Source organism: Anthonomus grandis, chromosome 3 (assembly GCF_022605725.1).
Source record: "Anthonomus grandis grandis chromosome 3, icAntGran1.3, whole genome shotgun sequence".
NCBI lineage: Eukaryota > Metazoa > Arthropoda > Insecta > Coleoptera > Curculionidae > Anthonomus > Anthonomus grandis.
In genome coordinates, this window is record NC_065548.1 from 46,423,061 (window position 1) to 46,448,393 (window position 25,333).

General features: G+C 31.4%; 1 long non-coding RNA gene across 1 annotated transcript; it reads left to right on the plus strand.

Moving 5' to 3' along the window:
* The first annotated feature begins 8,254 nt into the window (after positions 1-8,254).
* Positions 8,255-9,298, plus strand: LOC126733795 (uncharacterized). Its single transcript, XR_007659865.1, has 2 exons — positions 8,255-8,396; positions 9,174-9,298. It is a non-coding gene; the product is annotated as an uncharacterized LOC126733795 (long non-coding RNA).
* The last annotated feature ends 16,035 nt before the right edge of the window (positions 9,299-25,333 follow it).

Genomic DNA, 25,333 nt, shown 5'->3' on the forward strand with positions numbered 1-25,333 from the left:
AATTTTTGTAGTTCAGAAAAGGATCATCAGAGCTATGCTGGGGTTGCACCCTGGAACATCATGCAAACCACATTTTGAATCACTGAACATAATGACTGTGCCTTCAATCTACTTTATGTCCTTAGTGATGTTTGTCAAAAGGCACCCACACCTTTTTTCAGTAAACAGTGACCATTATGGCACTGATATTGCAGTAATCACAAGGGGGAGGGAAGATCTTCGGGCACCAGCCCATGGTTCAGCGTTTTTTGAAAGGGGTCCTTATTATATGGCAGTTAAAGCATATGGGTTATTACCACCAGAAATAAAATCCATTAATAATAGTGTTAAATTTAGGAAAGCCACTAGTCAGTTTCTTTTAGATAAGTGCTTTTATGATTTTAAATTTAGATTTTGATGTGCCAGACCTGTGAACCTGTTACACATATGTACATATTCTATATATTTTGAACTTCATTTATTGATATTCTAATTTTAACTTTGTAGTTGCTGTTTTAACTTTTACTGTTTGTTAGTCTATCTCATTTTATTCTATATGTATTTGATTGTATCATGTTTCTTATTATATGCAATATTCATCGTGAATCTATTTTAGGGAATTCACCATTTCTGCTTGACGTTGCTTTGTCAAATTTATTTTGATTTTGTTGGCAATAAAGGAAATATTATTATTACTATTTAGCAATATGCCAGAATGAATTAGTATTTTGCTGACGGCGTTCGTTGAAGTGTCAACAGATGTTATGCTATCATCAAATAAATCATAATTATCAGAACACACTAATAAATTGCATTTTAAGGGCTGTAAAATTAAGGGGCGCATATTAGAAACCAGTTGTTTCGAGTTATCTCTTCGGGTAAGAATTTTTCAACTTTGCCTTAAATAGGAAAGTTGTAAAACGCAAAGAGACGCTTCGATTGATTATGAAATCATCCCTTTGTCTCAATTCTTACACCCTCAATAAGAAGGGTGAAATATTCGAAACTGTCTATTTCTCAAATAATTTTTAAACCAGGCATTACAAAAAAAAATAAAATTTTTTGAGATAGTCGATATATATATCAATGTACGCATCTTTTTGAAAGCTATAACTTTGCTATTTGAACAAAATTCGTAGGACCCATTCTCTCAAACCATACAACTTACTGTAAAAATTTCATCCTCTATCTAATTTTTGCATCTATTCTCATACAGCACGACTGTACTAGAAGAAAACCGCTAAAGCTTATTATTTTAATAAGTAACACACAAAATAAAAATGCAAAAAGTTGACCCTAAAAGAGCAATGATTGTGGAAAATAACGCGTGATAAACCCATAAATCGCATATATAATCGCATATTGATTTGGAACTATTTAATGTGAAAGACGCTCTTGTTCAAGTGGTCAAAATAAAATCGGCTCGAGAAAATTTAAAATCTGCTAACGAAAAGGCGAGTTCATTTATTAGTGAGGATCAAATGGACAATGAGTGTGTAAAAATTTTTGAAAATGACGAAAAGGCTGTGGTAGCAATTGCAAGATTGGAACAATGTATAGCGGAAGTAAATAGTCAAGGAAATATGGCTTTGGGTGCTTCTGCTGAGAACATGGATAATGTGGGTCAACAAACGGGAGAATTACATCATCCTAAAATGTCGGTAAGACTTCCTAAATTAGAACTAATTAAATTCAGTGGAAATTATTACAAGTGGCCTGCTTTTTGGGAACAATTCGAGTCAGCTATTCACAGCAATTTACAATTGGATGATGCTTCAAAATTTAGTTATTTAAAGTCAGTTCTATATGGAAATGCCTCCATAACGATACAGGGTCTAACGACTAGTAAAAATAGTTATAACGATGCCATTCAATTATTAAAAGATGAATATGGCAATAAGGAATGTATTATTGACAGCTATATTCAAAAATTGCTAGATATAAACCCTGTAAAAAATAGAACGGATATCTCAGCTCTAAGAAAACTCTATAACGTCAAAAATAATGAAATCCTTGCAACGTCTTGGAATTGAACCCGGTTAGTAGTTAGGCATGATGGTAAAATCTATAATTTTAAAAGCTCTAACCCTTTCTATGAGAATAGAATACAACAAAAAGCAAGCCACAACTGATATAGGGAATGATAATGAGGAAACTGCCTCTAGAAACTCAAATATGACTCATGAGAGTTCAGGAAGTAGTAGTGGGGCATCTTATGAGGATAAAGTGCTTAAACTGTTACAATTTATAAAACTAGAGGTAGATTCTGTAGAGCAAGCCAATATACTATCGGGTGAAAAGCCTAGCGGAAAATCTCAAAGTGCTAACTCTTTTAAAAGAAATTGCTTCAAGCCTAAAGAGAATAATGAGTTTACGGCCGCAGGACTTTTTACATCGATAAACGAACATTGTTTGTTTTGTAAATCAAAAGATCACATGACGACTAATTGTACGAATTCCGCGGTGGCATTGGCAAAAAAGAAAGACATTTTCAAATCTAGTGGCAGGTGTTTTAGATGTACAAAGAGTAATCATTCTTCCAGGAACTGTAGAACGAATATTAGGTGTAATAAGTGCTCGCGTAAGCGTGCTATAACCATGTGTGACCCGGACTTTATCAAAAATAATAGCGCAACTAATCGGTCTAGTAATAATAATGAACAATCTAACGAACGGGAAAGTGGAGCTACAGCTTTGTTTTCTAATAACGGGCTAAGTAATGTATTGTTGCAGATCGCGTGTACTCAGGTGTTGGACAGTGGACAATCTAAAACTTTTATCAGACTTATTATTGATGGCGGAAGTCAGTTGACTTTTATTAAAGAGTGTGTCTCCAGACAATTGAATTTACCGATAGAAGGGACTCACAAACTGTCTATAATGTGTTTTGGTAAAAAAGAACTGGCGCCTGCGCGGTTGTGTAATCGAGTAAAGTTAACAACAAGAGGTGTAAACTCTAACGAAAACATAACGATTAACGCTGTTGAAGTACCAGAAATCTGTTTTGATACACTTGCTGTTCCATCGTGTGACAATTCAGTTATAAATGAATTTAGTAAGGAGCATAGTTTGGCTGATATTTGTCCAGATAACGCAGAGCAAGTTTTGTCTGGAATATCAGTATTAGTAGGAGCTGATTACTACTGGAAAATAGTCCCTGGAGAAATTAAAAAGCTGTGAGAATATCAAACTGCGGTGAATATCTATTTAGGATGGACTATCCATGGCAGAAGCAGTGAATATGGATTTTTATTGAATCTGAATGTGGCTAAGTGCAAACTGTGAATAATGATTTTAATCTAAAGAAATTTTGGGACCTGGCAGCTATTGGGATTAACGATACTAATGTAATGGACCATTCTACGAAAAGGTACATAGAAGAAAGTATACAATTTAACGAGAATCGGTATACTGTGGCATTACCTTGGAAAAGTAAAGATATAGTAGTGGAGTCAAACTTTAACGGGGCACTTTCGAGGGCTAGAAGTTTAACGTCAAAGCTTACTCGCACTGACATGGGAGGACTAGTAGAGTATGATAAGGCTGTGCGAGAATATTTTGAGAATGATTGCGCAGAAAGTTCTAATAGTGTTATTTCGCCTAAAGCCTACTATAAGCCACACAGGCCGGTATACAGATACCATAAAGATACCACAAGAATAAGGGTCATATTTGATACATCTTCCCATGCTCTAGGAATGCCATTTTTGAATGATCTTCTGTCACCAGGTGAAAATTTGGTACTTTTGCTATTAAAAGTGCTAATTAATTTTAGAATTGGCAACGTTGCATTAATAGCTGATATTGAGAAAGCCTTTCTGCAAATTGAAATTAATGAAGATGATAGAGATGCACTGGGGTTTTTATGGTACGAAAGCTCAATTGAGGATAATGAAAGCTTACCAGAATAAGTTAGTTTTCGCATGAAAATGGTGACTTTTGGTGTTACGAGCAGTCCTTTTATCTTGGCAGCTACTTTAAGCAAACATTTGGAGGAGCAGAATGAAGGTTTTAAAAAGATATGTGATATCATGTCAAGGTCATTTTACGTCGATGATTTGGTGGCTGCTGTAGACATGTCAGACGAGGCAAGTGAAGTTTATTTCAAAAGTCAAGAAATAATGAAGAAAGCTAGCATGAATCTAAGGAAATAGGCTACTAATGATGTGCATTTGAGAAGAACTCTTTTAATGGATAATGAAAAGGCCAGTAATCCTGTAAAGAAAGTTCTGGGAATACGGTGGTGTACTCTTACAGATCAGCTAAACATTGATGTTAATTCTATATTATCTACAGTCGAGGATCATACGGGGCAGCAAGGAATAACGAAACGTAAAGTTCTACAGACAATTGCAAAAGTATACGATCCATTAGGATTATTAAGTCCATTTATAATAAGAGCAAAAATTTTATTGCAGCAAATATGGATTGAAAAGTATGACTGGGACTCCATTTTATCAAACGAATTGACCGACGTTTGAATTAAGTAAGAAAATGAGTTATTGGAACTTGAAAGAATACTGGATTCCAAGATGTGTTGTTGACTACTCAAAAGACCATACGGAATTGCACATATTTGCAGATGCTAGCCCCAAAGCATATGGAGCAGTGGACTATCTTAAAGTAACAACTTCAAAAAAAAATAAAAGTTGTAATATTCTGGTAACAAAAAATAGAGTAGCTCCACTTAACTTGAAGGGAGATAAAACGTTAACGATTCCCAAATTGAAGCTAACGGGTGCATTGTGTGCTGCTAGGTTGCAAGATTTTATACTAAAGGGTTTGTGCAAAAATATCGACGAAATTTTCCTATGGACAGACTCCAAGATTTCTATGCATTGGATTAAAGGAAAAAGTTCAAAATGGAAACCATATGTTGCCCATCGGGTAGCAGAGATCCAAAAATTAACAAAAGGTGAATAGAGACATTGCCCAGGTGTTGAAAATCCTGCAGATTTGTTATCGAGAGGGATTAACGTGAAAGCATTTGTAGAATCGAAACTTTGGCTTCACGGACCTGAATGGTTATTGAAAGACAAAGAGTTTTGGCCAAATGATGGGATAACGGAGCCTGAGCAGCATGGTATTTTTTCGGCATTTGCAGTTCAAGTTGAAGTAAACGGAATTAGCGGAGAGCCCTTATTTCCATTTGACAAGTTCAGTAATTTTGATAAAATACTTAGAATAACGGCTTATGTAAGAAGATTTATAGCAAGGTCACGAAATCTTGAGACATTATTTGATTCAATAAAGTTTAAAGCTGAAGAACTGATCCAAAGTGAATTTCAGGCTCAGTATTTCAAAGCGGAAATCAGTGCTTTATCAAAAGGTCACATTATAGAGAGGCAATCGAGCATTCTCAGTCTTAATCCATTTTTGGATGATCAAGGGGCTTTAAAATTGGGAAGTAGATTACAGGAGGCAGCCTTACCTTATGACACGAAATATCTGATTATTTTGCCTGAAAAATCTATCTTAACGACGCATATAATATTTAAGATTCATGGTGCAGTAAGGCATGGCGGGGTTAATATTACCTTAACTAATGTAAAAAATATTGGATTATCCAAGGAAGGCAACGGATTAAGGCTATAATAAAGACTTGTATTGTATGTAAAAGGTTAAGAGGAAAACCGGCAAGTGAACCCTTTGCACCGTTGCCTAGAAGTAGATTAGATGCCGTTGCGCCTTTCAAAGTAACAGGGGTAGATTTTGCGGGACCATTGTATGTCATAAACGAAAATGGGAGAATTAAAGTCTATATAATGTTGTTAACTTGTGCTGTTATTAGGGCGATACACTTGGAATTGGTTTCGGATCTGACAACAGAGAGTTGTATCAGAGATCTACGAAGATTTATTTCGAGAAGGGGGTGCCCGACATTATATATTCCGATAATGCTAAGACATTTAAACGAGCTGCTTTGGAGTTAAACGAGCTTACAAAAATTTTGTGGCAAAACAAAGTTTACGGATTAACTGCCCAGCAAAGAATTAAATGGCGATTTATTGTGGAACGAGCGTCATGGTGGGGTGGCTTCTGGGAGAGGCTTGTGAAGTCAGTTAAAGATGCATTAAAACTGTCGCTTGGAAAACGGACTATTGGGTTTGATGAGTTGCAAACAGTTTTGACGGAAGTTGAAGCTACTATTAATTCAAGACTACTAACATACATTGGTAATGAGCCAGATAATTTGTTAATTCTAACGCCAGACCATTTTTTGCTGGGAGAAAATGATTGTGGATTTCAAATCGATTTAACAAATTCGATAACTAAACGGGACAATATTTTGCAGGCATGGAAAGCGAGGAATGACATGCTTACAAAGTTCTGGAAAATATGATCATGTAACTATTTACAACAATTAAGGAGTGTTCACAATAACGTAACTGTAAAGCAACAGAAATTGTAAGTAGGCGATTTGGTTCTGTTGTATGAACAGAATCTTCCTAGGCTAATGTGGAAGATGGTTCGAATTACGAAAACTTTCATAGGACGAGACGAGAAAGTTAGGGCATGTGAAATTGTGACTTCCAACGGTTTAGTAATGAGACGACCAATTCAATTACTCTATCCACTTGAGATTTCTGCCGCCGGGGAGGATGTATAAAATAACGCGTGATGAACCCATAAATCGCATAACTTTATTATTTAAAGCGAATCCAAAGAGAACTGTGTGTGTTTATCGTCCGCGTCTGGAGTTCTAAGAAATATTCTGCTCAAGGCCGGATTCGTCAAAACAAACCGTATTAAAAAGAGTTGAGTTGTCGATTGAAAGAAATGAACGTCGCAACGTCTTACGGGTCGGGCAAATAGACATTTTCTTGTGTATAGACTATTTAAAAGTTTAATTCCGTAATATTATCAGTAGTTTTTAATTATAATTAAGAATTAGTCTGTAATAAATTTTTTTATACGTATCCGGAAGTATTATTTGTGTTTAAACCTAAAGTGAATGTAGTAATATTTACAATGATTAAATAAACACTTTCTTAATGTAAGATTATTCGCCATATTTAATAATGTATTAATTAAACTTAGTGTTTCTTACTAAATTTTTCAGCCTTAGATAATTCATTTCTCCTATAATTTCTTCTAATAACAAAATTGTGATTAAGACCAAATTACAACACATCCAGTTTTTTTTTCTAGCAAATAAATCTTCTATTAAAAAAAACATATATTAATAACTATGAATCAAAACTCTAGATGCTAAATGATCATATCATTACTGTTGCTTTGTGAAATGCCGCAGCATCATAGGCCTCCTAATGATGATGCTACTGTTTCATTTCAATAGATACAAAATCATTACGTTTAACCGATTCAATTCATCATAAAAAGTGTGAATCAACCTGCCCATTCCAATAAAGATAAAATAATATAATACTGCCGTAACGACTGAAATCATCATCATTAATCTGGTATATAACTCTTTTGTATGCTAAATTTAGATAATAATAAGTATTTTTTGATCCTGATGGCGTGAAAATTTGACTGAAGCAAATCCGGTAGCAGGTATACATATGGGCTAATAAAAAGGCGCTTTAAATATGAGTAATGAGGATAGCTTGAAAAATGTGAATAATATAATAATTATTATTTTATGGCAGTATGCTTCATATTTAATATTACAGAGAAGGACACAATTAGATAAAAAGGTATAAGAAAGCTGATCACTTCTATCACAAGACCTTCATTTGCTTCTTTTTTCACCCCTTGGGTTTTTAAATGATTAAGTTAAGATTGTTGTTTTAGAAAATCAATCGATTCTTCAAGGTCATTTTTTTAGATTAGAACAGTCACATCTAGCTTCTTAGTATTTTTTTCTTATTGAGTTATAAATTTATTACTACAGTAAAATAGACGTAAAAAATAGAGTTTCAGTATATTTGAATTAGATCAAGAATGAAGAAATGAGCACCAAAATTAATATAATTAGGAACATCATACTTACCAAGAGAACCCAGGTGAAATTTATTCGAACATATTTTAATCTCACCCTGTTTGTAAAATACCTATACATAAAAATTTAATTTAACATTATAAGCTAGATCCACAATCGTGCACTAAATGGACACACTTTATATTAATTTTATTCTCGCTTAAATTAAATCTTATACCTTTATTGCAGTAAAATCTTTTTTGTTACTGCGCAATTTTCAAAATAAAAAAAGATCGCAAATTATTTTGGAACGCAATCGACATTAAATTGAATGACGCCGAGGTTGGTCGTTATTAAGGTTGGGAACGGGTCATGATACAAGTGGTGAGCTGTCATTAAAAAAAAGTGCATGTCATTTTAGCAAATGGGCTCAACCGGCTACTTAGTCGGTAGCCAGTCTGGCGGTAAACACAATACCTGTCTATGGTGTGTTATAATAATGTTGATTTGTTAAAACAAAAGGAAATAAAAGGTAGGACGGCTTCATCGGTTAAATATTAGTCACTATGTTAAAAATTTCATAAATTCGTAAATAAAATACAATTCATAAGTTAAGAGTCACAAAAGGTATAGTGTAATCATTTCACTTTATATAAATTCTAACTAAATCTTCAAATATATTTCTTCCAATCTCAACAAAGGATCCACTTTTGTGTTAAGCCCCTAAATAAATTTTCAGAAACGTATATTTTTAGGCAATATATTATACATTACTTCTCATAATATTAAAAAAACAGTGATTTTTGGGAGAATATTTTTTCTAATAAAAGCCGCGATTACAATTAATGGGGAAAAGAAGTGGTTAAACTTTTTCTTATCTTGATGTGATTTTTAAAAGTATTTCAAGGTCAACATGTTTTTGTTTGTAATATAAATATATTTTTTTCTTATATAGTATTAACAAATAATGCCAAGTATTAACAATAAAGCATTTATGCCATTTCTCAATTTCAAATAAATAGTTTTAATACTCTATAAAATAAATTGGAATTTTAGTAGGTATTTATTTTGTATGTAATTTTATTTTCAATTTGAATCTGTTTTTGTTTCTTTGGTTATTTTTGAGATTTTAACTATATATATATTAAAACATACAATATCACTGATTCTAAGACTTTAAATAATTTTATTGTACAAAATAGCTTTAATATCTTCCAAATTAATATTAGAAGTATAAGTCAGAATTTCGACAACCTGCAATGTTTACTTAATCAAGTGGTTTTTAAATTTGATATTTTCGTTTTTTCAGAAGTATATCACGTTTTCGATGAGCAAATTGTCCGAATGCAGGGATATAATATAATATACAATAACGGCAGCTTTAATTAGTGTGATGGAGTTATTGTTTTTATTAAAGAGGCAATAACACATAAACAGTCTTTTGTATTCATTGGTTAAGTTAAATTAATGGAACTAGAAATAGGTATAACTTTATTGTAAAAACTATTACTAACTTGCATATAAAAGTCCCCAAGTATAAATAAGGAGAAATTCAATAGCGATTTAGTTCATTACCTCGAAAAAAGAAAAAACATAAAAAAATCTTATAATATTTTTACTGATGATATAAATATGGATTTATCATCCCCAAAGCCAGAACATGAACAGTACAAAAATATATTCAGCTCTTATCATTTTACTTATTATATTAATAAAGCAACAAGACCACAATCCAAACATGCCTTGATCATTTTTTAGTTAAAATCTGTAAAAAAAAATGAAAAAAGCCATTGTCATTTATTATGAACTATGGGATTACAGATTATTACTCGATTATCCTAAATCTTCTTCTCAATGAGAAAATTAATGCTGAAAATGATAAGATGCAAACAAGAATTTACATAGATTATATTAATTAAAAAAATGAATTAAAGATGAAAAACTGGCAGTCAACAATATACGTCGCAGATAATCTTAGAACATTAAAAGGCTAGAATTAGTAAACAACAACTTTGTTTGAGTTCAACATGTACACAGGGGCAAAGGGTTTCTTTTTTATAAAACTATTCATCGATTCTCTGTTGTCAAGTTACACGCATTTTCAAAAGAGGAAATTTTCAACTATATATCAACACATATAATAATGTTAATTTAACTTATTGATGTTACATTTTGGATTAAAAATAAAGAGTAGAAATAGATATATGTTGTTTTAAACACAAAAATAACATCTTCAAAGCAAAAGAAATTGTTAACATGCTTGTTCTTCTAAAAAAATTGAAATAGCAACACCGCACGCAAAAGCACGAGGCGTTATATTCCGAGATGTATTCCAACGGACTGTCAACAAAATTGGGATCAGGGCATGCGCTAAAAGTTCGTGCGTAAATTCAAAATAATAATTTTAATTCTAATTTTGTAATTTACGAATTTCAAATGAAGCTCGTACATACTATGTACTAAAAAATTCAAATAATAGTATATAAATTCGTAGTTTGTACTTTAATTTTTATTTGACCAATATCTATAATATCATATTATTTGTATAACACATAGAACATAGTAATTGCACCAGTAATTGCTGAAAAATAAATAACAAAAACAGTCACAACTTGCCTATTCTTAAACAATATCAAAATTAAAAAATATATAACTAGTTACCACTAACCATAACAAAAAATATAGGTTGTTTATATGTAGCTGTGATCAAAAGTAGAGTTAGTTGAAATAAGTGGTAATTTTTTGCCTTTTAAAAGAAGAAATGTCATCTATTTCTTCTTTATTTGGGTTTTTGATAGCTTCTTTTGCCTTTTTTTCCTTTTTTATTGTAGAAAATAATCGTTTTTGTGGAACCACATTTTGAGAAGCAGATAATTCTTTTATATCCCTAAAAGTTTCTATAGTACTTTGTTTTGAAGTGGGCAATTGAAGTAAATTTTTAGCAGTCTGTATGTTACTGATAACTTGTTGAAAAATATTATTATGGTCAGAATCAAAATCATAACTGTGAACTAATGTTTGTAAATGCGATATTTCTTTTAAAACTCTATATTTTTGATCACATCTACCAATTGTTTCACCATTAGTTGCTTTAAGAGAGCTTAAGCACTGGTCCATTGCACTAACTTCCTCCACCTCATTTATCACATCTACACCCTCATCCAGTATTGAATAGGAATGTAATGAATTAGTATTTACATTATTATTAACAGGGGTTTTTAAAACTACAAAATGAATATGTTTACAAATCACAGTATTGATAAAATAATTTGGACATGTACAAGTATATTGGTGAACACATATATCACAAAATTGACAAATTAAACTGCAACATTTTTTTAATAAGGGTATTTGTTTTACAATACATTCATTGAGGTTGTTACTCACAGCCCAAATACCAGGAGTCTTTACAACTAGATCAAAACTAGAAGAAACTGCCATTCTATGGGATTTAAAAATTTCATGGCTCTTGCAAGTGCTTTTCCCTTTGGTATGTTTTATTAGCCGATCTACAGTTTTATATCTTAAATATTTAAGAGTTGCATGCAACCCTTTATCCAACCTTTTGACACATTTACCGTTTAGGTAAAAATATTTAATAACTTTATGCAAGCTCTCTAGTCGCATATTAGTATTAATTCCACATTCTTGAAGAAAATAATACGCCCATTTTTGATAGTTATTAGAGTAATTCTTTTCAAAATATTCTCCAAAAATTTTAGTATGAGCATTTGCACGCATATTATTAATGGCAACCCGTAAATGTTCACAAAATGTATTTATACTGTCAAAATCGGTAGTTTTTTGTAAATATTTTAAAGTTTTATAAACCCAAACCTTATCTTCTTTATTTGAAATTTTACTTAAATTTGTACGCCAGGCACGGTCCACATACCATGAACAATATAGTTGAAACCTAGATAAACCCATAACTTGAACCCAGCCATTATAAAATGTCCCTGTTATATCTGACATAAACGTATTTGATTTAATTGTACTAACTTTTTGTTTAATTTTGCTAAAGAATATGTTATTAATAAAGGTGTCTTTTTTATTACTAAACATAAAGGCAACAGGAAATCCCTCATTAAATTCATCCACTATCATAAGGGTTGTTAATTCAAAATCGTAGTTGTTAAGACCATGCGTGCTATCTATTGCTATAATATTTTCACCAAATTGCTTAAGAAGTGATGCTTGCAAATCATTCATTATTATTAAGCAAAAGTCTGAATTTATAAAATAACACAGGATTATTTTCTAAAGACCTACACTCCTCCACCCAGTTTTCTATACTAATAGCGTCATTCTTATGCTTTACCCCTTCCTTATTGTGAATGTTATATCTTCTTTTAATATTGTCAACGTTTTGCCTTGTTAGTAGATCAACCCTCTTTGTTTCACCACCTATTTTATTTCTTGTATCATCTAGGATCCTGAAAATTAAAATTTTTGAGTAACACTTATGGTTAATTCAAAGTTTAATAATATTGGAGGCCACAATAACATGAAATATAAGCTGATTTCTCATGCTATACTAGGCCAATGTTGGCCAATGACAAATTATTTTATTTTTAGTTTTAAATATAACAAATTCTGAGACAAATTCTTAACACCTGTATTTATTTTTTTAATTACCTTACTGTTGAGACTCCTTCTACTAATTTTACTGCAATTTGCTTTTTATCCAAACTACTTATTTTTAAATGTTCAATGGCTGTAGAATGACCATAATGTGTTATAATTCGGTGAACCTGAAATTTTCCATTGCTTCTTTTTAATGTTATTTTACTAATGCAATTATATTCCAACTTTGACAACCCTTGTGATTTAATATTTCGTTTTCTCTTTGTTGCATCATTTATACTTTTTAATGTTCCTAAAATAAACAATATCACATTAAACCAGGAACTTAAGGAACTAAAATATATTACCACTTCTATCACACAAAATATTGTAATTCACAAGAAGGAGTTTTTTCTTTCCAGCAAGAACAGCATAATTACACAGCTCCCTTTCTTCCAAATCATGTTTCCATGATTAAAATTCTGAAACATACATAATTATAATACTACAATAGCTTGAATTGCTGTTAAATAATTGACAAAAACTACTTATTATTTTAATTCTTTATCTTTTTAGTTACATGTTTGTATTGACATTGAAGAAACATCTTATTACTTAAAAGAAACCTTTGATTTATAGTTCATACCTTCATAACTTCAATGACTCAAACTCCAATTTTTCTTCTTCGATTTTTTGATCGTGTTCCTTTTGTAAATGATTGCACAACTGCACATTTCTTGGGTAAAAACACTTACACATTAAACATTTAAATTTAAAAACATTTTCATCGTAAGAATGTTCTTGTATTTGCTTGCCATGGTTTTGGCGACAATGTTTATTTAAGTTAAACTGTGTGCTATATGACTTATCACAAAGTTTGCATATTACCGGCATTTTTAACACGATAAATACAAAAAAGTTCAACACGAAACGATTTAACCTCATTTTTAACCTTTACGAGACACGACACCATTGACACTTTTGACGGAATACATTTCGGAATTTAACGCCTCGTCGCAAAAGCTGATGTCATATTGAGAAATGTCATCTTGGCAAACGGCTTTGTATTTACATTCGGTATTTGTGAAGTTCTATGGTTTTTCGTTTAGTCTTTGGTTGGAAAAGGAAAAAGGTTGAGTCATTTTAGTGTTTTTGAGAACTGTTACGATAGTAAAAACTTGTGTCGTTTGTGCCGCACTATGGGAAAAGGCTGATTTAAGTCATTCTTTTCACAAATAAATACTGATATTGTCATAACATCATATCAAAGGACAACCGTCGTCATAAACGTAGAATAATAAAAATTTATTAAAAAATCTAAAATAACTATACAGGGTGTTTCCTAACTACGGTACGAAACTACACAGGGTGAATCGTTAGGTCGGTTTATGAAAAAAAGTTCCTCTGAACGTATGTCAGGAGTTGCTTTGTTTCTGAGATTTCTTGATTTCTGAGAAAAAATAATGGTATTTTAAAAATACTATAACTATCCTTAAACCGATTTGGTTGAAATTTGGTGCAGTTATGTCAAGTTATAAGACGCCTATTTAGCTGTAACTAGATTGAAATTATTAGGTCCAGTGGCGTGTCAGTGGGCACCACATGCTTATTGTTGAGAAAAAAATAAGGCCAATAATTAATTGTTTTGCAGCTTTTTATTTATTTTTGTATTTAAGCAACTAAAAATACAACTTTTTCGTATCTTATCTTATTATCTTCATATCTGGCTTTGTTTTCGAGAAAAAAAATTTAAAGTATCTATAACTCATTCTAAAAATTATCCATGGATGACAACATGAAATAAAAACCAATTAATTCGATAAACAATTTCGACCTTAAAGTACATGAGCAAAATGTCCACCCTTCAATGCACGACTTTTTGGTCTCTTGTGTCTTGTTTACTATGATAATAAACATTCAACTTCTACGATTTTTATTATCAGATTTTTGAAATACAACAAAATAACAAATACATTGGTTCTTATGACAAATAATTGGCAAGTCCATTCAAGTACCTCCTTTGTACCTACCTGCTTTGGAGACCAGCTGACAGTGATAGAATTGCTATAAGTAAAATTCAGCTGTCAATTAGCAGTGATTCATTACTCCATCATGAATAATTTTACTTACCATGAAATGACCGACATGCACTTTATTTATGGATTAGCAAATGGAAATGCGGAAGAAGCATGAAGAATTTACCAGGACAGATAACAGAGTAATTCCATGTGCAAAAACATTTAGAAAACTACATGCAAGATTATGTGAAACTGGGAGTTTTAATAAAAATATGGGTGGTGGAAGACCAGAAACTATAACAACGCCTGAACTGCAAGAAGCTATACTTGATGCGATAGAAGAAGATCCTTCCAATAGTATCAGGAAGATTGCACTGCAGCTTGAAGTCAGTTCAAAAACCGTTTGGAAAGTTCTAAAAAGAAACCTCCTGGATCCATATCACATACAGCGTGTACAAGCTCTACTGCCTCGGGATTTTCATCCAAGATTAATGTTTTGCAGGTGGTTGATTGATACGATGGCACACAATAATAATTTCCTACCAAATATTTTATTTACGGACGAGGCAAATTTTTCAAGAGATGCTATTATGAACTTCCACAATGATCATTTTTGGGCCGACGAAAATCCCCACGTTATTAGAGAAACTCATTTTCAGCAACAATTTTCGCTGAACGTTTGGATAGGAATTATTGGTGACTACCTAATTGGCCCATTTTTTTTACCGGCAAGATTAACAGGTGAATCCTACACGGATTTCTTGCAACACCATTTACCCACTTTATTAGAAGAAGTACCCTACAAGTAAGAGTCAACATGTGGTTTATGCACGACGGGGCTCCAGCTCATTTCAGTGTTCTTGCTCGTCAGCATCGTCATCTACCCTAATTGCTGGATTGGACATGCAGGACCTCAAAATTGGCCGGCTTGCAGTTCTGATATAAATCCCCTGGATTACTATTTATGGGGCCATCTGAAGGCTCTTATTTATAAAACTCCTGTTCTAGATGTGAATGACTTGAGGAATCGGATAATTGTCAATTGCAATATCATAAGGGATATTCCAGGTATTTTTGAGCGTGGCAGACACTCAATGACAAATTGTTTGCAGTCGTGTATCAGAAGGTGGGCATTTTGCTCATTTACTTTAAGGTCAAAATTGTTTATCGAATTAATTGGTTTTTATTTTATGTTGTCGTCCATGGATAATTTTTAGAATGAGTTAAAGATACTTACATTTTTTTTTTCGAAAACAAAGCCAGATATGAAGATAATATAAGATACGAAAAAGTTGTATTTTTAGTTGCTTAAATACAAAAATAAATAAAAAGCTGCAAAAAAATTATTGGCCTTTTTTTTTCTCAACAATAAGCATGTGGTGCCCACTGACACGCCACTGGACCTAATAACTTTAATCTAGTTACAGCTAAATAAGCGTCATATAACTTCAAATTTCAACCAAATCGGTTTAAGGATAGTTATAGTATTTTTAAAATGCCGTTATTTTTTTGAACCTTCATCGCCCTGTATCTCAGAAACAAAGCAACTCCCGACATATGTTCATAGGAACTTTTTTTCATAAAACGACCTAACGATTCACCCTATATAGTTTCGTACCGTAGTTAGGAAACACCCTGTATAATATTTAATTTCCATAAAAATGCTTTTTATTAGAAGTACCTTTACTCTAATGAAGGACGTTAAAAAAAGGCATAAAGAGTTCATAAACGGTAATATTGTTTATAATTTAAAGCATAATCTATTAATAATAAATATTTATCACGTAAATATTTTTTGACGACGTCACTGGTAAAGATTATTTGTGTCAGCAATGCGATCCAGTGGCGTTGCGATGTTGTTGCCTCTAATATATAAAATAAATAATAAATATAAACGACTTTTATTAACCTTTATAAGTTACAAATAAATTAAGTACAATAGAAACAAAAAAAAAAGTTTATGTAAACTTAAAGGGCGAAGTCTAGCAAGCTGCTATGCTCACTCAACCCATTTAAGGTTCACCTCAGATAAACTATTTAAGTAGGGGTAATATGGGGAAAACCGACCAGATGGGCAATACCGACCAGGCCATTTTTGATTTAAAAAAACCTTTAAAACAATTTTACTACAGCGACACCGTTGATGTATTATTTTTGTCTCACAAAATAGGTAAATATGTTAAAATCATTGTAAAATAGGGCATTTTTTTGATACTATATTTTAGATAACACCTTTTGAAGTATAGATTTTATAAAAAAATAAGATATTAAAAATATAAGTATATGATATGAACTTGATAGCGAACACGCTGGCGAGGATAACCTATTGTATCAACACGCGACGACCGAACTAATAACTAGCTACAATAATACAGGTAGTTTTAACTGTGTTTAGTGTATAAGGGTACTTACGGACCTTCCTAGGTCACTAAAAATGTAAAGAGAGAGGGAGAGAAAAACCCGTCTTGGGTATTACGGGTAATAGGGATAATAGGAAAAAATTTCCATGAGCAACTCCTCACACATACGACTTCTCGATGACAGTACCTCAACTTGACTGTGACACTAACTCAACTCGACTGTATACTGCAACTCTTGGACCAGTATTTGGCCATCAAGAGTTTGGAAAGAGAGACTTATATTAGCGTTTAAAGAGTAAAGGGAATAGAGGTAACTCGTGAGCAACTTCTCACTTCAATCATGACCACGACTCGCTACTCGACTCACACACTACATTTCGGAGACAGTGACCCAACCTGACTTTTACAACAACTAAGATTGACTGTATAACTAAACTTTGACCATGTGACTTTGTTACCAGCTTGTTTTACTTAGTAAGCGTAAAGATGTTCAATAAGTGCATCTTTCATCAACAAGGGATGTGAAAACGGACTAAAGACTGACAGTTTTATGGCAATTTATGGGTTATATTTGTTTCTTTAAAAGTTTGAAACGTTTAAAAGTAACCACTTCAAATTGGTTATTTTCTGACCTGTGGGAACCTTCTAGGGATCGATGATGTCCTTAAAATTATGAAGATAGACCAATTAAAAATAAATACATCTCGATAACAGAAAAGGGTGTTGTTGGGTTATTTCCCAACATAATATACTCGCAAATTTGAGGACAACAAAGCTCAAGAAGAATTATATTAAGACCATCTGATCCAAAGGCGTAACTTTTTATTTTTTTAATTATGTGAAATACCTCTTATATCTCCACAGGCCTGAACTGAAAAGAGAAATCTATATTATCATTTTTACTGGTTGAATAAAAATGTAAAAGTTCCTGATCTAAAGGCTGATTTGAGATAGTAGAGTTTATAAAAAAAAGTGTTAAATTGATCAATACCATTAAACTGCAATGGAATATTTTTTTGACGAAGTTAGTTTTTTAAGTTCCTTCCATTTTTCTTCTTCAATAATAATGAAACGCAAAGCGAAGCTGTTGTTTTTTAATGATTTTTCGGAACATTTAGTGCATTTAAATTGTTGAAGAATATACAAAACGACAAAACACAAATAACATTTCAGAAGTTATGTTCATGTTCAGAAGATTTTTTCCGACATTTTGCTTGAAATAAATCCGAAAACAAGGCTGACTATCAGATGACGATCACAAATTTGTAAAAGAACATCAATATTTTGATTTGAAACTGATCAGAAGTTTCTGTGCGAACGCATTTTACTATATTGCGCATTACAGCCGACTTTACTCAAGCCGTGAAATGATAACATCGGCAACATGACTTTCAGATCCGTTTTCATTTCAGTTGTCATGGGACTTAATGGCGATCGTTTGAATTCCTCTTTTAAATTTGAGTTTTTAAGTGAAATTTCGGAAGAGAAAGTGAATGTAGTTATTATTAAGAACTTTCTAAGTCTTAGTAACATCTCCCAGCTAGTGTCGGTGTGTTATATACTATAAAAACAGTGATAAATAGTTATAAAAATAAACACCTTGTTTGTAAACAGAACAGGTGGAACCGGCCTTCTTAAGTAGGTCATTGTGCTATTTATCGATTTTCAAGTTTGTTTTACATATCACTTTTCAGATTTGTGTGTTGTGCTCTTATATGTGTGATTTGGGATTTTTTGTGAATATCTGGTGTTCCACTAAAACAAGAAACTTATGCCTAAGAGCCGAGGTTAATGCTTTATTTACATAAAAAAATGTAGATTTTGTTTTATTTATAAACATATTTGGAGGAAATCTGGTAAGGAATACCCATAGTATTAGTAAGTATAGGTAGACCTATTAGCTTCATTTATTTACCAGGAATTCATTGAAGATTTTTTTTTGCTTTTTAAAACAAGTTCCTGCTGTGTTCCCGGATGTAAATCTAATTACAAAAGTAGTTTAAGAGCAGGTGAGGCAAGTATTTCTGTGTTTAGCTTCCCCAAAGATAAACAACTTAAAATTAAATGGCTAAAAACCTCCGTGAAGATGATTATCTTTTACCTGATGGCACACTCACTAAGATTAGAGTTAAAGCAAGATTAGTTTGCTCAGCAGTGTCTTAAATTTTTCCAAAATAACCTGCATATTTAACAAAAACAGTTCCTTCCTCTTCCTAGAAAAATTCCAGACGAAAAAAATAGTGAACAACAAAAACATAAAGAACTTGCCAATGAAGCCCTTTGATCTTATGAGTAATTATTCCCAAAAAATTCTAATATCTGACCTATGGAATTTAAAAATTGTTGGGGATACAAAAGTATATTTCTATACTTTAAACTTGAATGATGCTTGTATAAATATGATTAATCAAATATCAATAGATAGCGCTCTACATGTTAGTCTTTTTGAAAAACAATGAGTTTTCCCAAAATGACCTAAAATGGATTTTACCTTTCGAATTGAAATTAAGTAGGTGGTCTCAACTCGAAAATCTATTAACTAGGTATAAGTCTTCTGATTATTGTGAGCTTAATAAACCATACTCTTCATCTCTAGAGAAGTTTCATGACTTCATTAATGAAATTTCAGATTTCTTAAAACAGGCGTTAAATTTATTGGATATTTCCATTTTTTTTCACTTAATTTAAAATGCAACATCCTTAACATTAATACATTTGCAGACTAAAATCTTCTGGGTCAGTAACCTTCTCTGTCTCGGATAATAAAGGACATTAGGCGCATAATAACGTTTTTCCATACGGCTGGGTACAGGGAAAATAACAAATTCATATTTTAAAATACTTACCAAAGCATTTAAACCATCTGCAAATTGGAAGGGAGGGTTGTTTTGTATGCGTGGCATCTGAAACAGAGTTAGTGAACCCCGGTGCGGCGTTTATTCCATACCGAGTCGACTGCTACCGTCAAAAAGGTAACTGGAAGCGCAAACAAAGCTGCACGGTTTAACTAGTTAGCTAATGGTAATTCTATTACGGCTGAACGGTGGGGGACGTTGCTGTCAACGATTTGCCCAAATTATATAATACATTTACGCATATATTTTGGGGTTGGGATTATTGTCACTGGTGCGATGTAAATATTTTGCTATACATTTTTAAACCCCTTATTTTTTTTATAAAACACATAGCCTGATATTTAAGTTTTCTATGCATTTAGTTTAAGAAATTGGTCGTTTTCTCTCTAACCGAGAAAAAACTTCGTTATTCCCAATAATGTGCTATTTAAAAAAATTAAGTAAATGCCAAAATTTATGGTTGGGACATTTTAAATAGGCGTGTAAAAGATTTAAGTCATAAAATGCAATGAAAACTATTTTTCCGTGATTACTTGATTAAAAATTAAAACTTTCAATGCATTCATGCTTTCATGGCAAAAGGTAGCAAATATGTAATAATATACTAAGTGTGCCATTTAAAATAAGAAAGTTAGTTTCACTTCCTGTTAAACCGGAAGTAATGGAAAATGATAAAATATGTCAAAAGATGCTCTTATAACTATTCTATCGATATACCAAATTTCATTTGCTTATCTTGAAAAGTAAAAAGTTATTAAGTGTTTCCTTTTTTCTGTGTCACCCGGTATATTATTAATTTTTAAGGCATATCAGCAAAAACAAATAAAATTAATTACTTTGAACCGGGACATACTTTTATGTCAGCAGACTCCTCCCACCATCAATTTAAAATGACACTTGATGATTTTAAATTTTGGAAGAACTATGAATATTCAGTAATTCTCGGAGATCTAAGTATTGAAATGTTAAAACCTAATTCATTATATTCTATGCTTAACTCTTTTGGGTACGTACAATTAATAAATGAACCAACTCGTATAACAAATACTACTGCAACATGCTTAGATCCCATTTTTATTAATACTAAAGATACTTGTCATAAAAGTGGTACCGTTCTTTCGGGTTTAAGTGATCACAACCAAATACCTTTTTGCACTTTAAAATTAGTAGTTAAAAGACAAAAACAAAAATTTATAACCATTTGCAATTTTAAATATTTCAATGAAATATATTTTAGGATCGATTTATCACGTATTTACTGGGATAATATTTATTATCTTGAGGACATAAATCAAAAAGTCTAATATTTAGAACAAAATATTAATTGTTTATTTAATATTCATGCACCCTACAGAACTATAAGAGTCAGTAAAAAGCCAGCTCCCTGGTTGACAGACACCTTAAGACTTATTTTAAAGGAACGTGATAGGTATTGACGCAATGCCAACAACACCTTTCAAAGCTGAGCCTAATGGTTTTGAAAAGTGAAGGTAGAGAATCTGTTTGTTTGTAGTTCATATGACACATTAACCATTTTTTAACATTTAATTTATCAATTTAATTTTTTTGATCTCTGGTAATAAAGAATTTTTTAATTTTTTTAAATATTTCTTCTTCGGAAGGCATTGCACCACCCGGATTCAATATAAATATTTTGTTTTCTGAAAGGTCCAAAATTATTAATATTTAATGATTACTAAAGACATTATAGGGCATTAACTTAATTCCGTCCAAAGATTTTATAACAGGTTGAAATTTAGAATAATGAGCAAAACTCTGTAGATCATCATTTAGTATTAACGAGGATGAAATGGTGGCAACGTAATAAATGTTATCTATCTTTATCAAAATACTAAACGCCGCACAATCAACAACGTAATCCGTTAGCCATCGACTGGTACACGATCGAACTTTCGATACTTCATTGTAATTTTGTAATGTTGACTGTAATGTTCGAAAATCTGAATTAGTGAGGGTAATAGTTTGTCCTATATAAGAATAACGTCCAACTTTAAATGAGCAAATTTCTGAGCACGACATATATAGTAATCACTATTAAATAGAAGACCATTTTCAAGTGCAAATTCTGCTGGTTACTCTTGTATATCATTTATTTTTTTTTAGGTCCCTAACTCAAGTAATAGTTTTTTATTTACATGATTTTCTTGTAGAACTGGTGGTTCTTCCATATTTATTGGTTTAAAATTCTCTTTAACTTCTTCTTCGAGATTTTCAACAATAAAAAAAGTTTGAGAGATATATGGTGTATATCAGCAAAAACGATTAAAATTAATTACTTTGAAATGGGACATACTTTCATGTCAGCAGACTCCTCCCACCATCAATTTAAAATGACACTTAATAAAAGACCTATAATAAAAAGAGAATACCTATAATCCGCTTATAGGATAAGCACAGCTAAATTATTCATTGCTTAATAACAACACACACAATAAACCAGGAAAAAATTATAATATCCATAGTCAAAGCTTACGAAGCCTACAGAAGTCATGGAAGTTAGCAACAGAATCAGAAAAGAAAATCAAATTTTTACAGTCATCATATATTTAAACATCTAAAATAAAGTTAAGAGAAAAACTGTAATTACATATAGACAAAAAGGGTGTAGATTTGATTTTTTTTCGGCATAATAGATAAATGTTTGTAAAATAATAAATAACTTAAAAAAATCACAGTAATTGTAAAAAATTTTGTTACACTTTCAAACTTGGCACCTAAATAAAAGATAATAAAATACACGATATATCTCAGAGACACACGTTTTTTCAGGGGATGAAGGGGTGTAAGCCACCCCCAAATAGTTTAGAAAATTGTAGTAATTAGTAATAATTTTGTTACACCTTCAAACTTGGCACATAAATAAAAAATAATAAAGTACATGATATATGAATGCTAAGGCAGCCCTATTGAATCCAACTACTACTGCACAAGCATTATTGAGGCTTTGCGAAAGTGTTAATACTTATAAGGATGATGAAGTTCTTATAGATGAAAATATGATTACAGGAGAATATTCCACTTCCCCATTTTTTCTCGTTTTTGTAAGAATCTATGCTAGAAGAATGATAATAAGTAAAATCTGTATTGTTGTGACGAATTCATAATGAGTTACTTATTATATTGGGTATTACGTCACTTATAGCAAAAATCAATTTAGAAATTTTTATCTCACACGCTCAACAATTGAAAAGAAGAAGAAAATAGACTTATTCACGTATTTAAAAGAAATATGAACTTAAATCTGTAACGATACCGTTCGATATACTTAATTTAATTTAAGTTCAATAAATTTTAAATACAATAATTTACTTGAGGTATAATAGATTTTTTTATATACCTAGGAGCTGAGGTTCAATCTATTAATCTCTGAGCTCGTTTCTTCTTTTCAATATCCTACCTAACTTTGTTATGAATATTATAATTAAAAAACGATAAAAAACAACAAGAAGACCTACTTTTTTTAAAAATACCTAATTTGAACCAACGTTTCGGTAGTTATATCTACTACCGTTATCAAGGTAATTAAAGTAAAATTAAAAATAAAATATACTTATCTTTCAAATTCTCAGTAATCCAGTCTCATCAAAATTTCTTCCTAATTCGAAAATACTTTATATACTTTTTTATATGATTTGACGGTTTATTAATAGTTTGACTATTTTTTATTAGTAAGTTGTGTTTGTACATGTTGTCGTTATTTTTTCTTGTCCTTAAAAATTAGAATAAAAGTTAATGATTAAAATTGGCTTTTTTTTGGCAACGCAACTTGTTTGATCATAACTTAGGTACTTTACTTGGTTATTTACATTATTTTCAATTATTCAAAAATATAAAAAACCAAAACCTATACTAAAAAAAATTTTTAAAAAATATGCGGTCAAAATACAATCCGTTTAAATATTCTCAATGAATAAATGAATGATAAAGTGACGCCAATCTTCCGAAACTGAGGTCTCTGAATCTAATATAGGCTTTTGTCAAGCCGACAGGGTGTTTACGAAATGAGGTACATAAACCAACATTTTGTAAATAAAACACCTACATTTATTATTAGCGTATCGGTACAGAAAACTAAAAGTTATGCTTTTCATGTACCTATTTGAAAGATCATATAAAAATATTTTTTACAAGAGAGACCGAGAGAAACGAGAATTTCTCGTCGAGAGAAGGTGTTTCTCTAGTCTCGTGTCGTGTTTTAGTTCGAAAGAAATTTGTTCTCTCGTCTCGTCGAGAGAGGACGAGACAAGACGAGAGACGAGAATCTCTCGTCTCTTGCGGTAACACTATTTAATAGTGATTACTATAATATGTTGTGCTCAGAAATTTGCTCATTTAAAGTTGGACGGAATTAAGTTAATGTTAATGCCCTATAATGTCTTTAGTAATCATTGGATATTAATAATTTTGGACCTTTCAGAAAACAAAATATTTATATTGAATCCGGGTGGTGCAATGCCTTCCAAAGAAGAAATATTTAAAAAAATTAAAAAATTCTTTATTACCAGAGATCAAAAAAATTAAATTGATAAATGAAATGTTAGAAAATGGTGAATGTATCATATAAACTACTACTCCCAACAAACAGACTTGTACAACTGTGGAATTTACGTACATAATTTATTATTATTATCAATAAATTCCAATATTCAGTCCTGTTTCTTAAATAAAAATATTTCTATATATCCCGAAACTTTTCGAATTACTATTCAAAATATACTTTTAATTGCATCAAAAAAAATGTTTCACGTATGTCTAATCTGTGGCCAAAAAACCACAGATCCCTACATCGAATGTCATATCTGCAAACGTTGGATTCACTATAAACAATGTCCCAATATTGAAGAAGACCAAACATCACTGGAGAAGGCAGCAAATGAAAATTATTTATATTTTTCTTCTTTATGTCAAATTAAATAAAATCCATTTAAAAGTACGGATAATGACAAAGAACTTAAATTAGGCGATATTGAATTTCAGTTTTTAGTTAAACATTATAGAAATGTATTGACAAACATCTATAAATACCGCGACTCGAATAAGGAAAGTCTTAGATATAATGAAACAAAAGACGTAATGACTCATTTAAAATGGGATTATTTTGTAACCTTCCTAGATATTGAAACAGCGACAAAAGTTGCTAAATGCATTATAAAGTATACAGGGGTAGCAGATAAAATGTTTGTATGTTTTGTACTTTTGGGAAGATTTTTACAAAAAGTCATTAACAAATATTATGGATAATACGATATACGAAATAACTGATCATGAATCTGAGTATCCAGTTCCCTATACATTAGATAAAATATTTATTAATCTATAAAAATCTATATTTAAAAAATATGAAATAAACACATTAAATTTTTTTGATGTTACACTAAATATTCAATCTTTTTACAAAAAAGTCAAATTATTAGTAATTACTACAATTTTTTAAAATATTTAGGGGTGGCTTACACCCCTTCATCCCCTGAAAAAACGTGTGTCTCTGAGACAAATCTACACCCTTTTTGTCTATATGTAATTATAGTTTTTTTCTTAACTTTATTTTAGATGTTTAAAATCAGATTTAATCCTTAAATATGCAAAAAAATAGATTGCGTGCAGAACTTATCTGAGCGACTGTAAAAATTTGATTTTCGTTTTTTGATG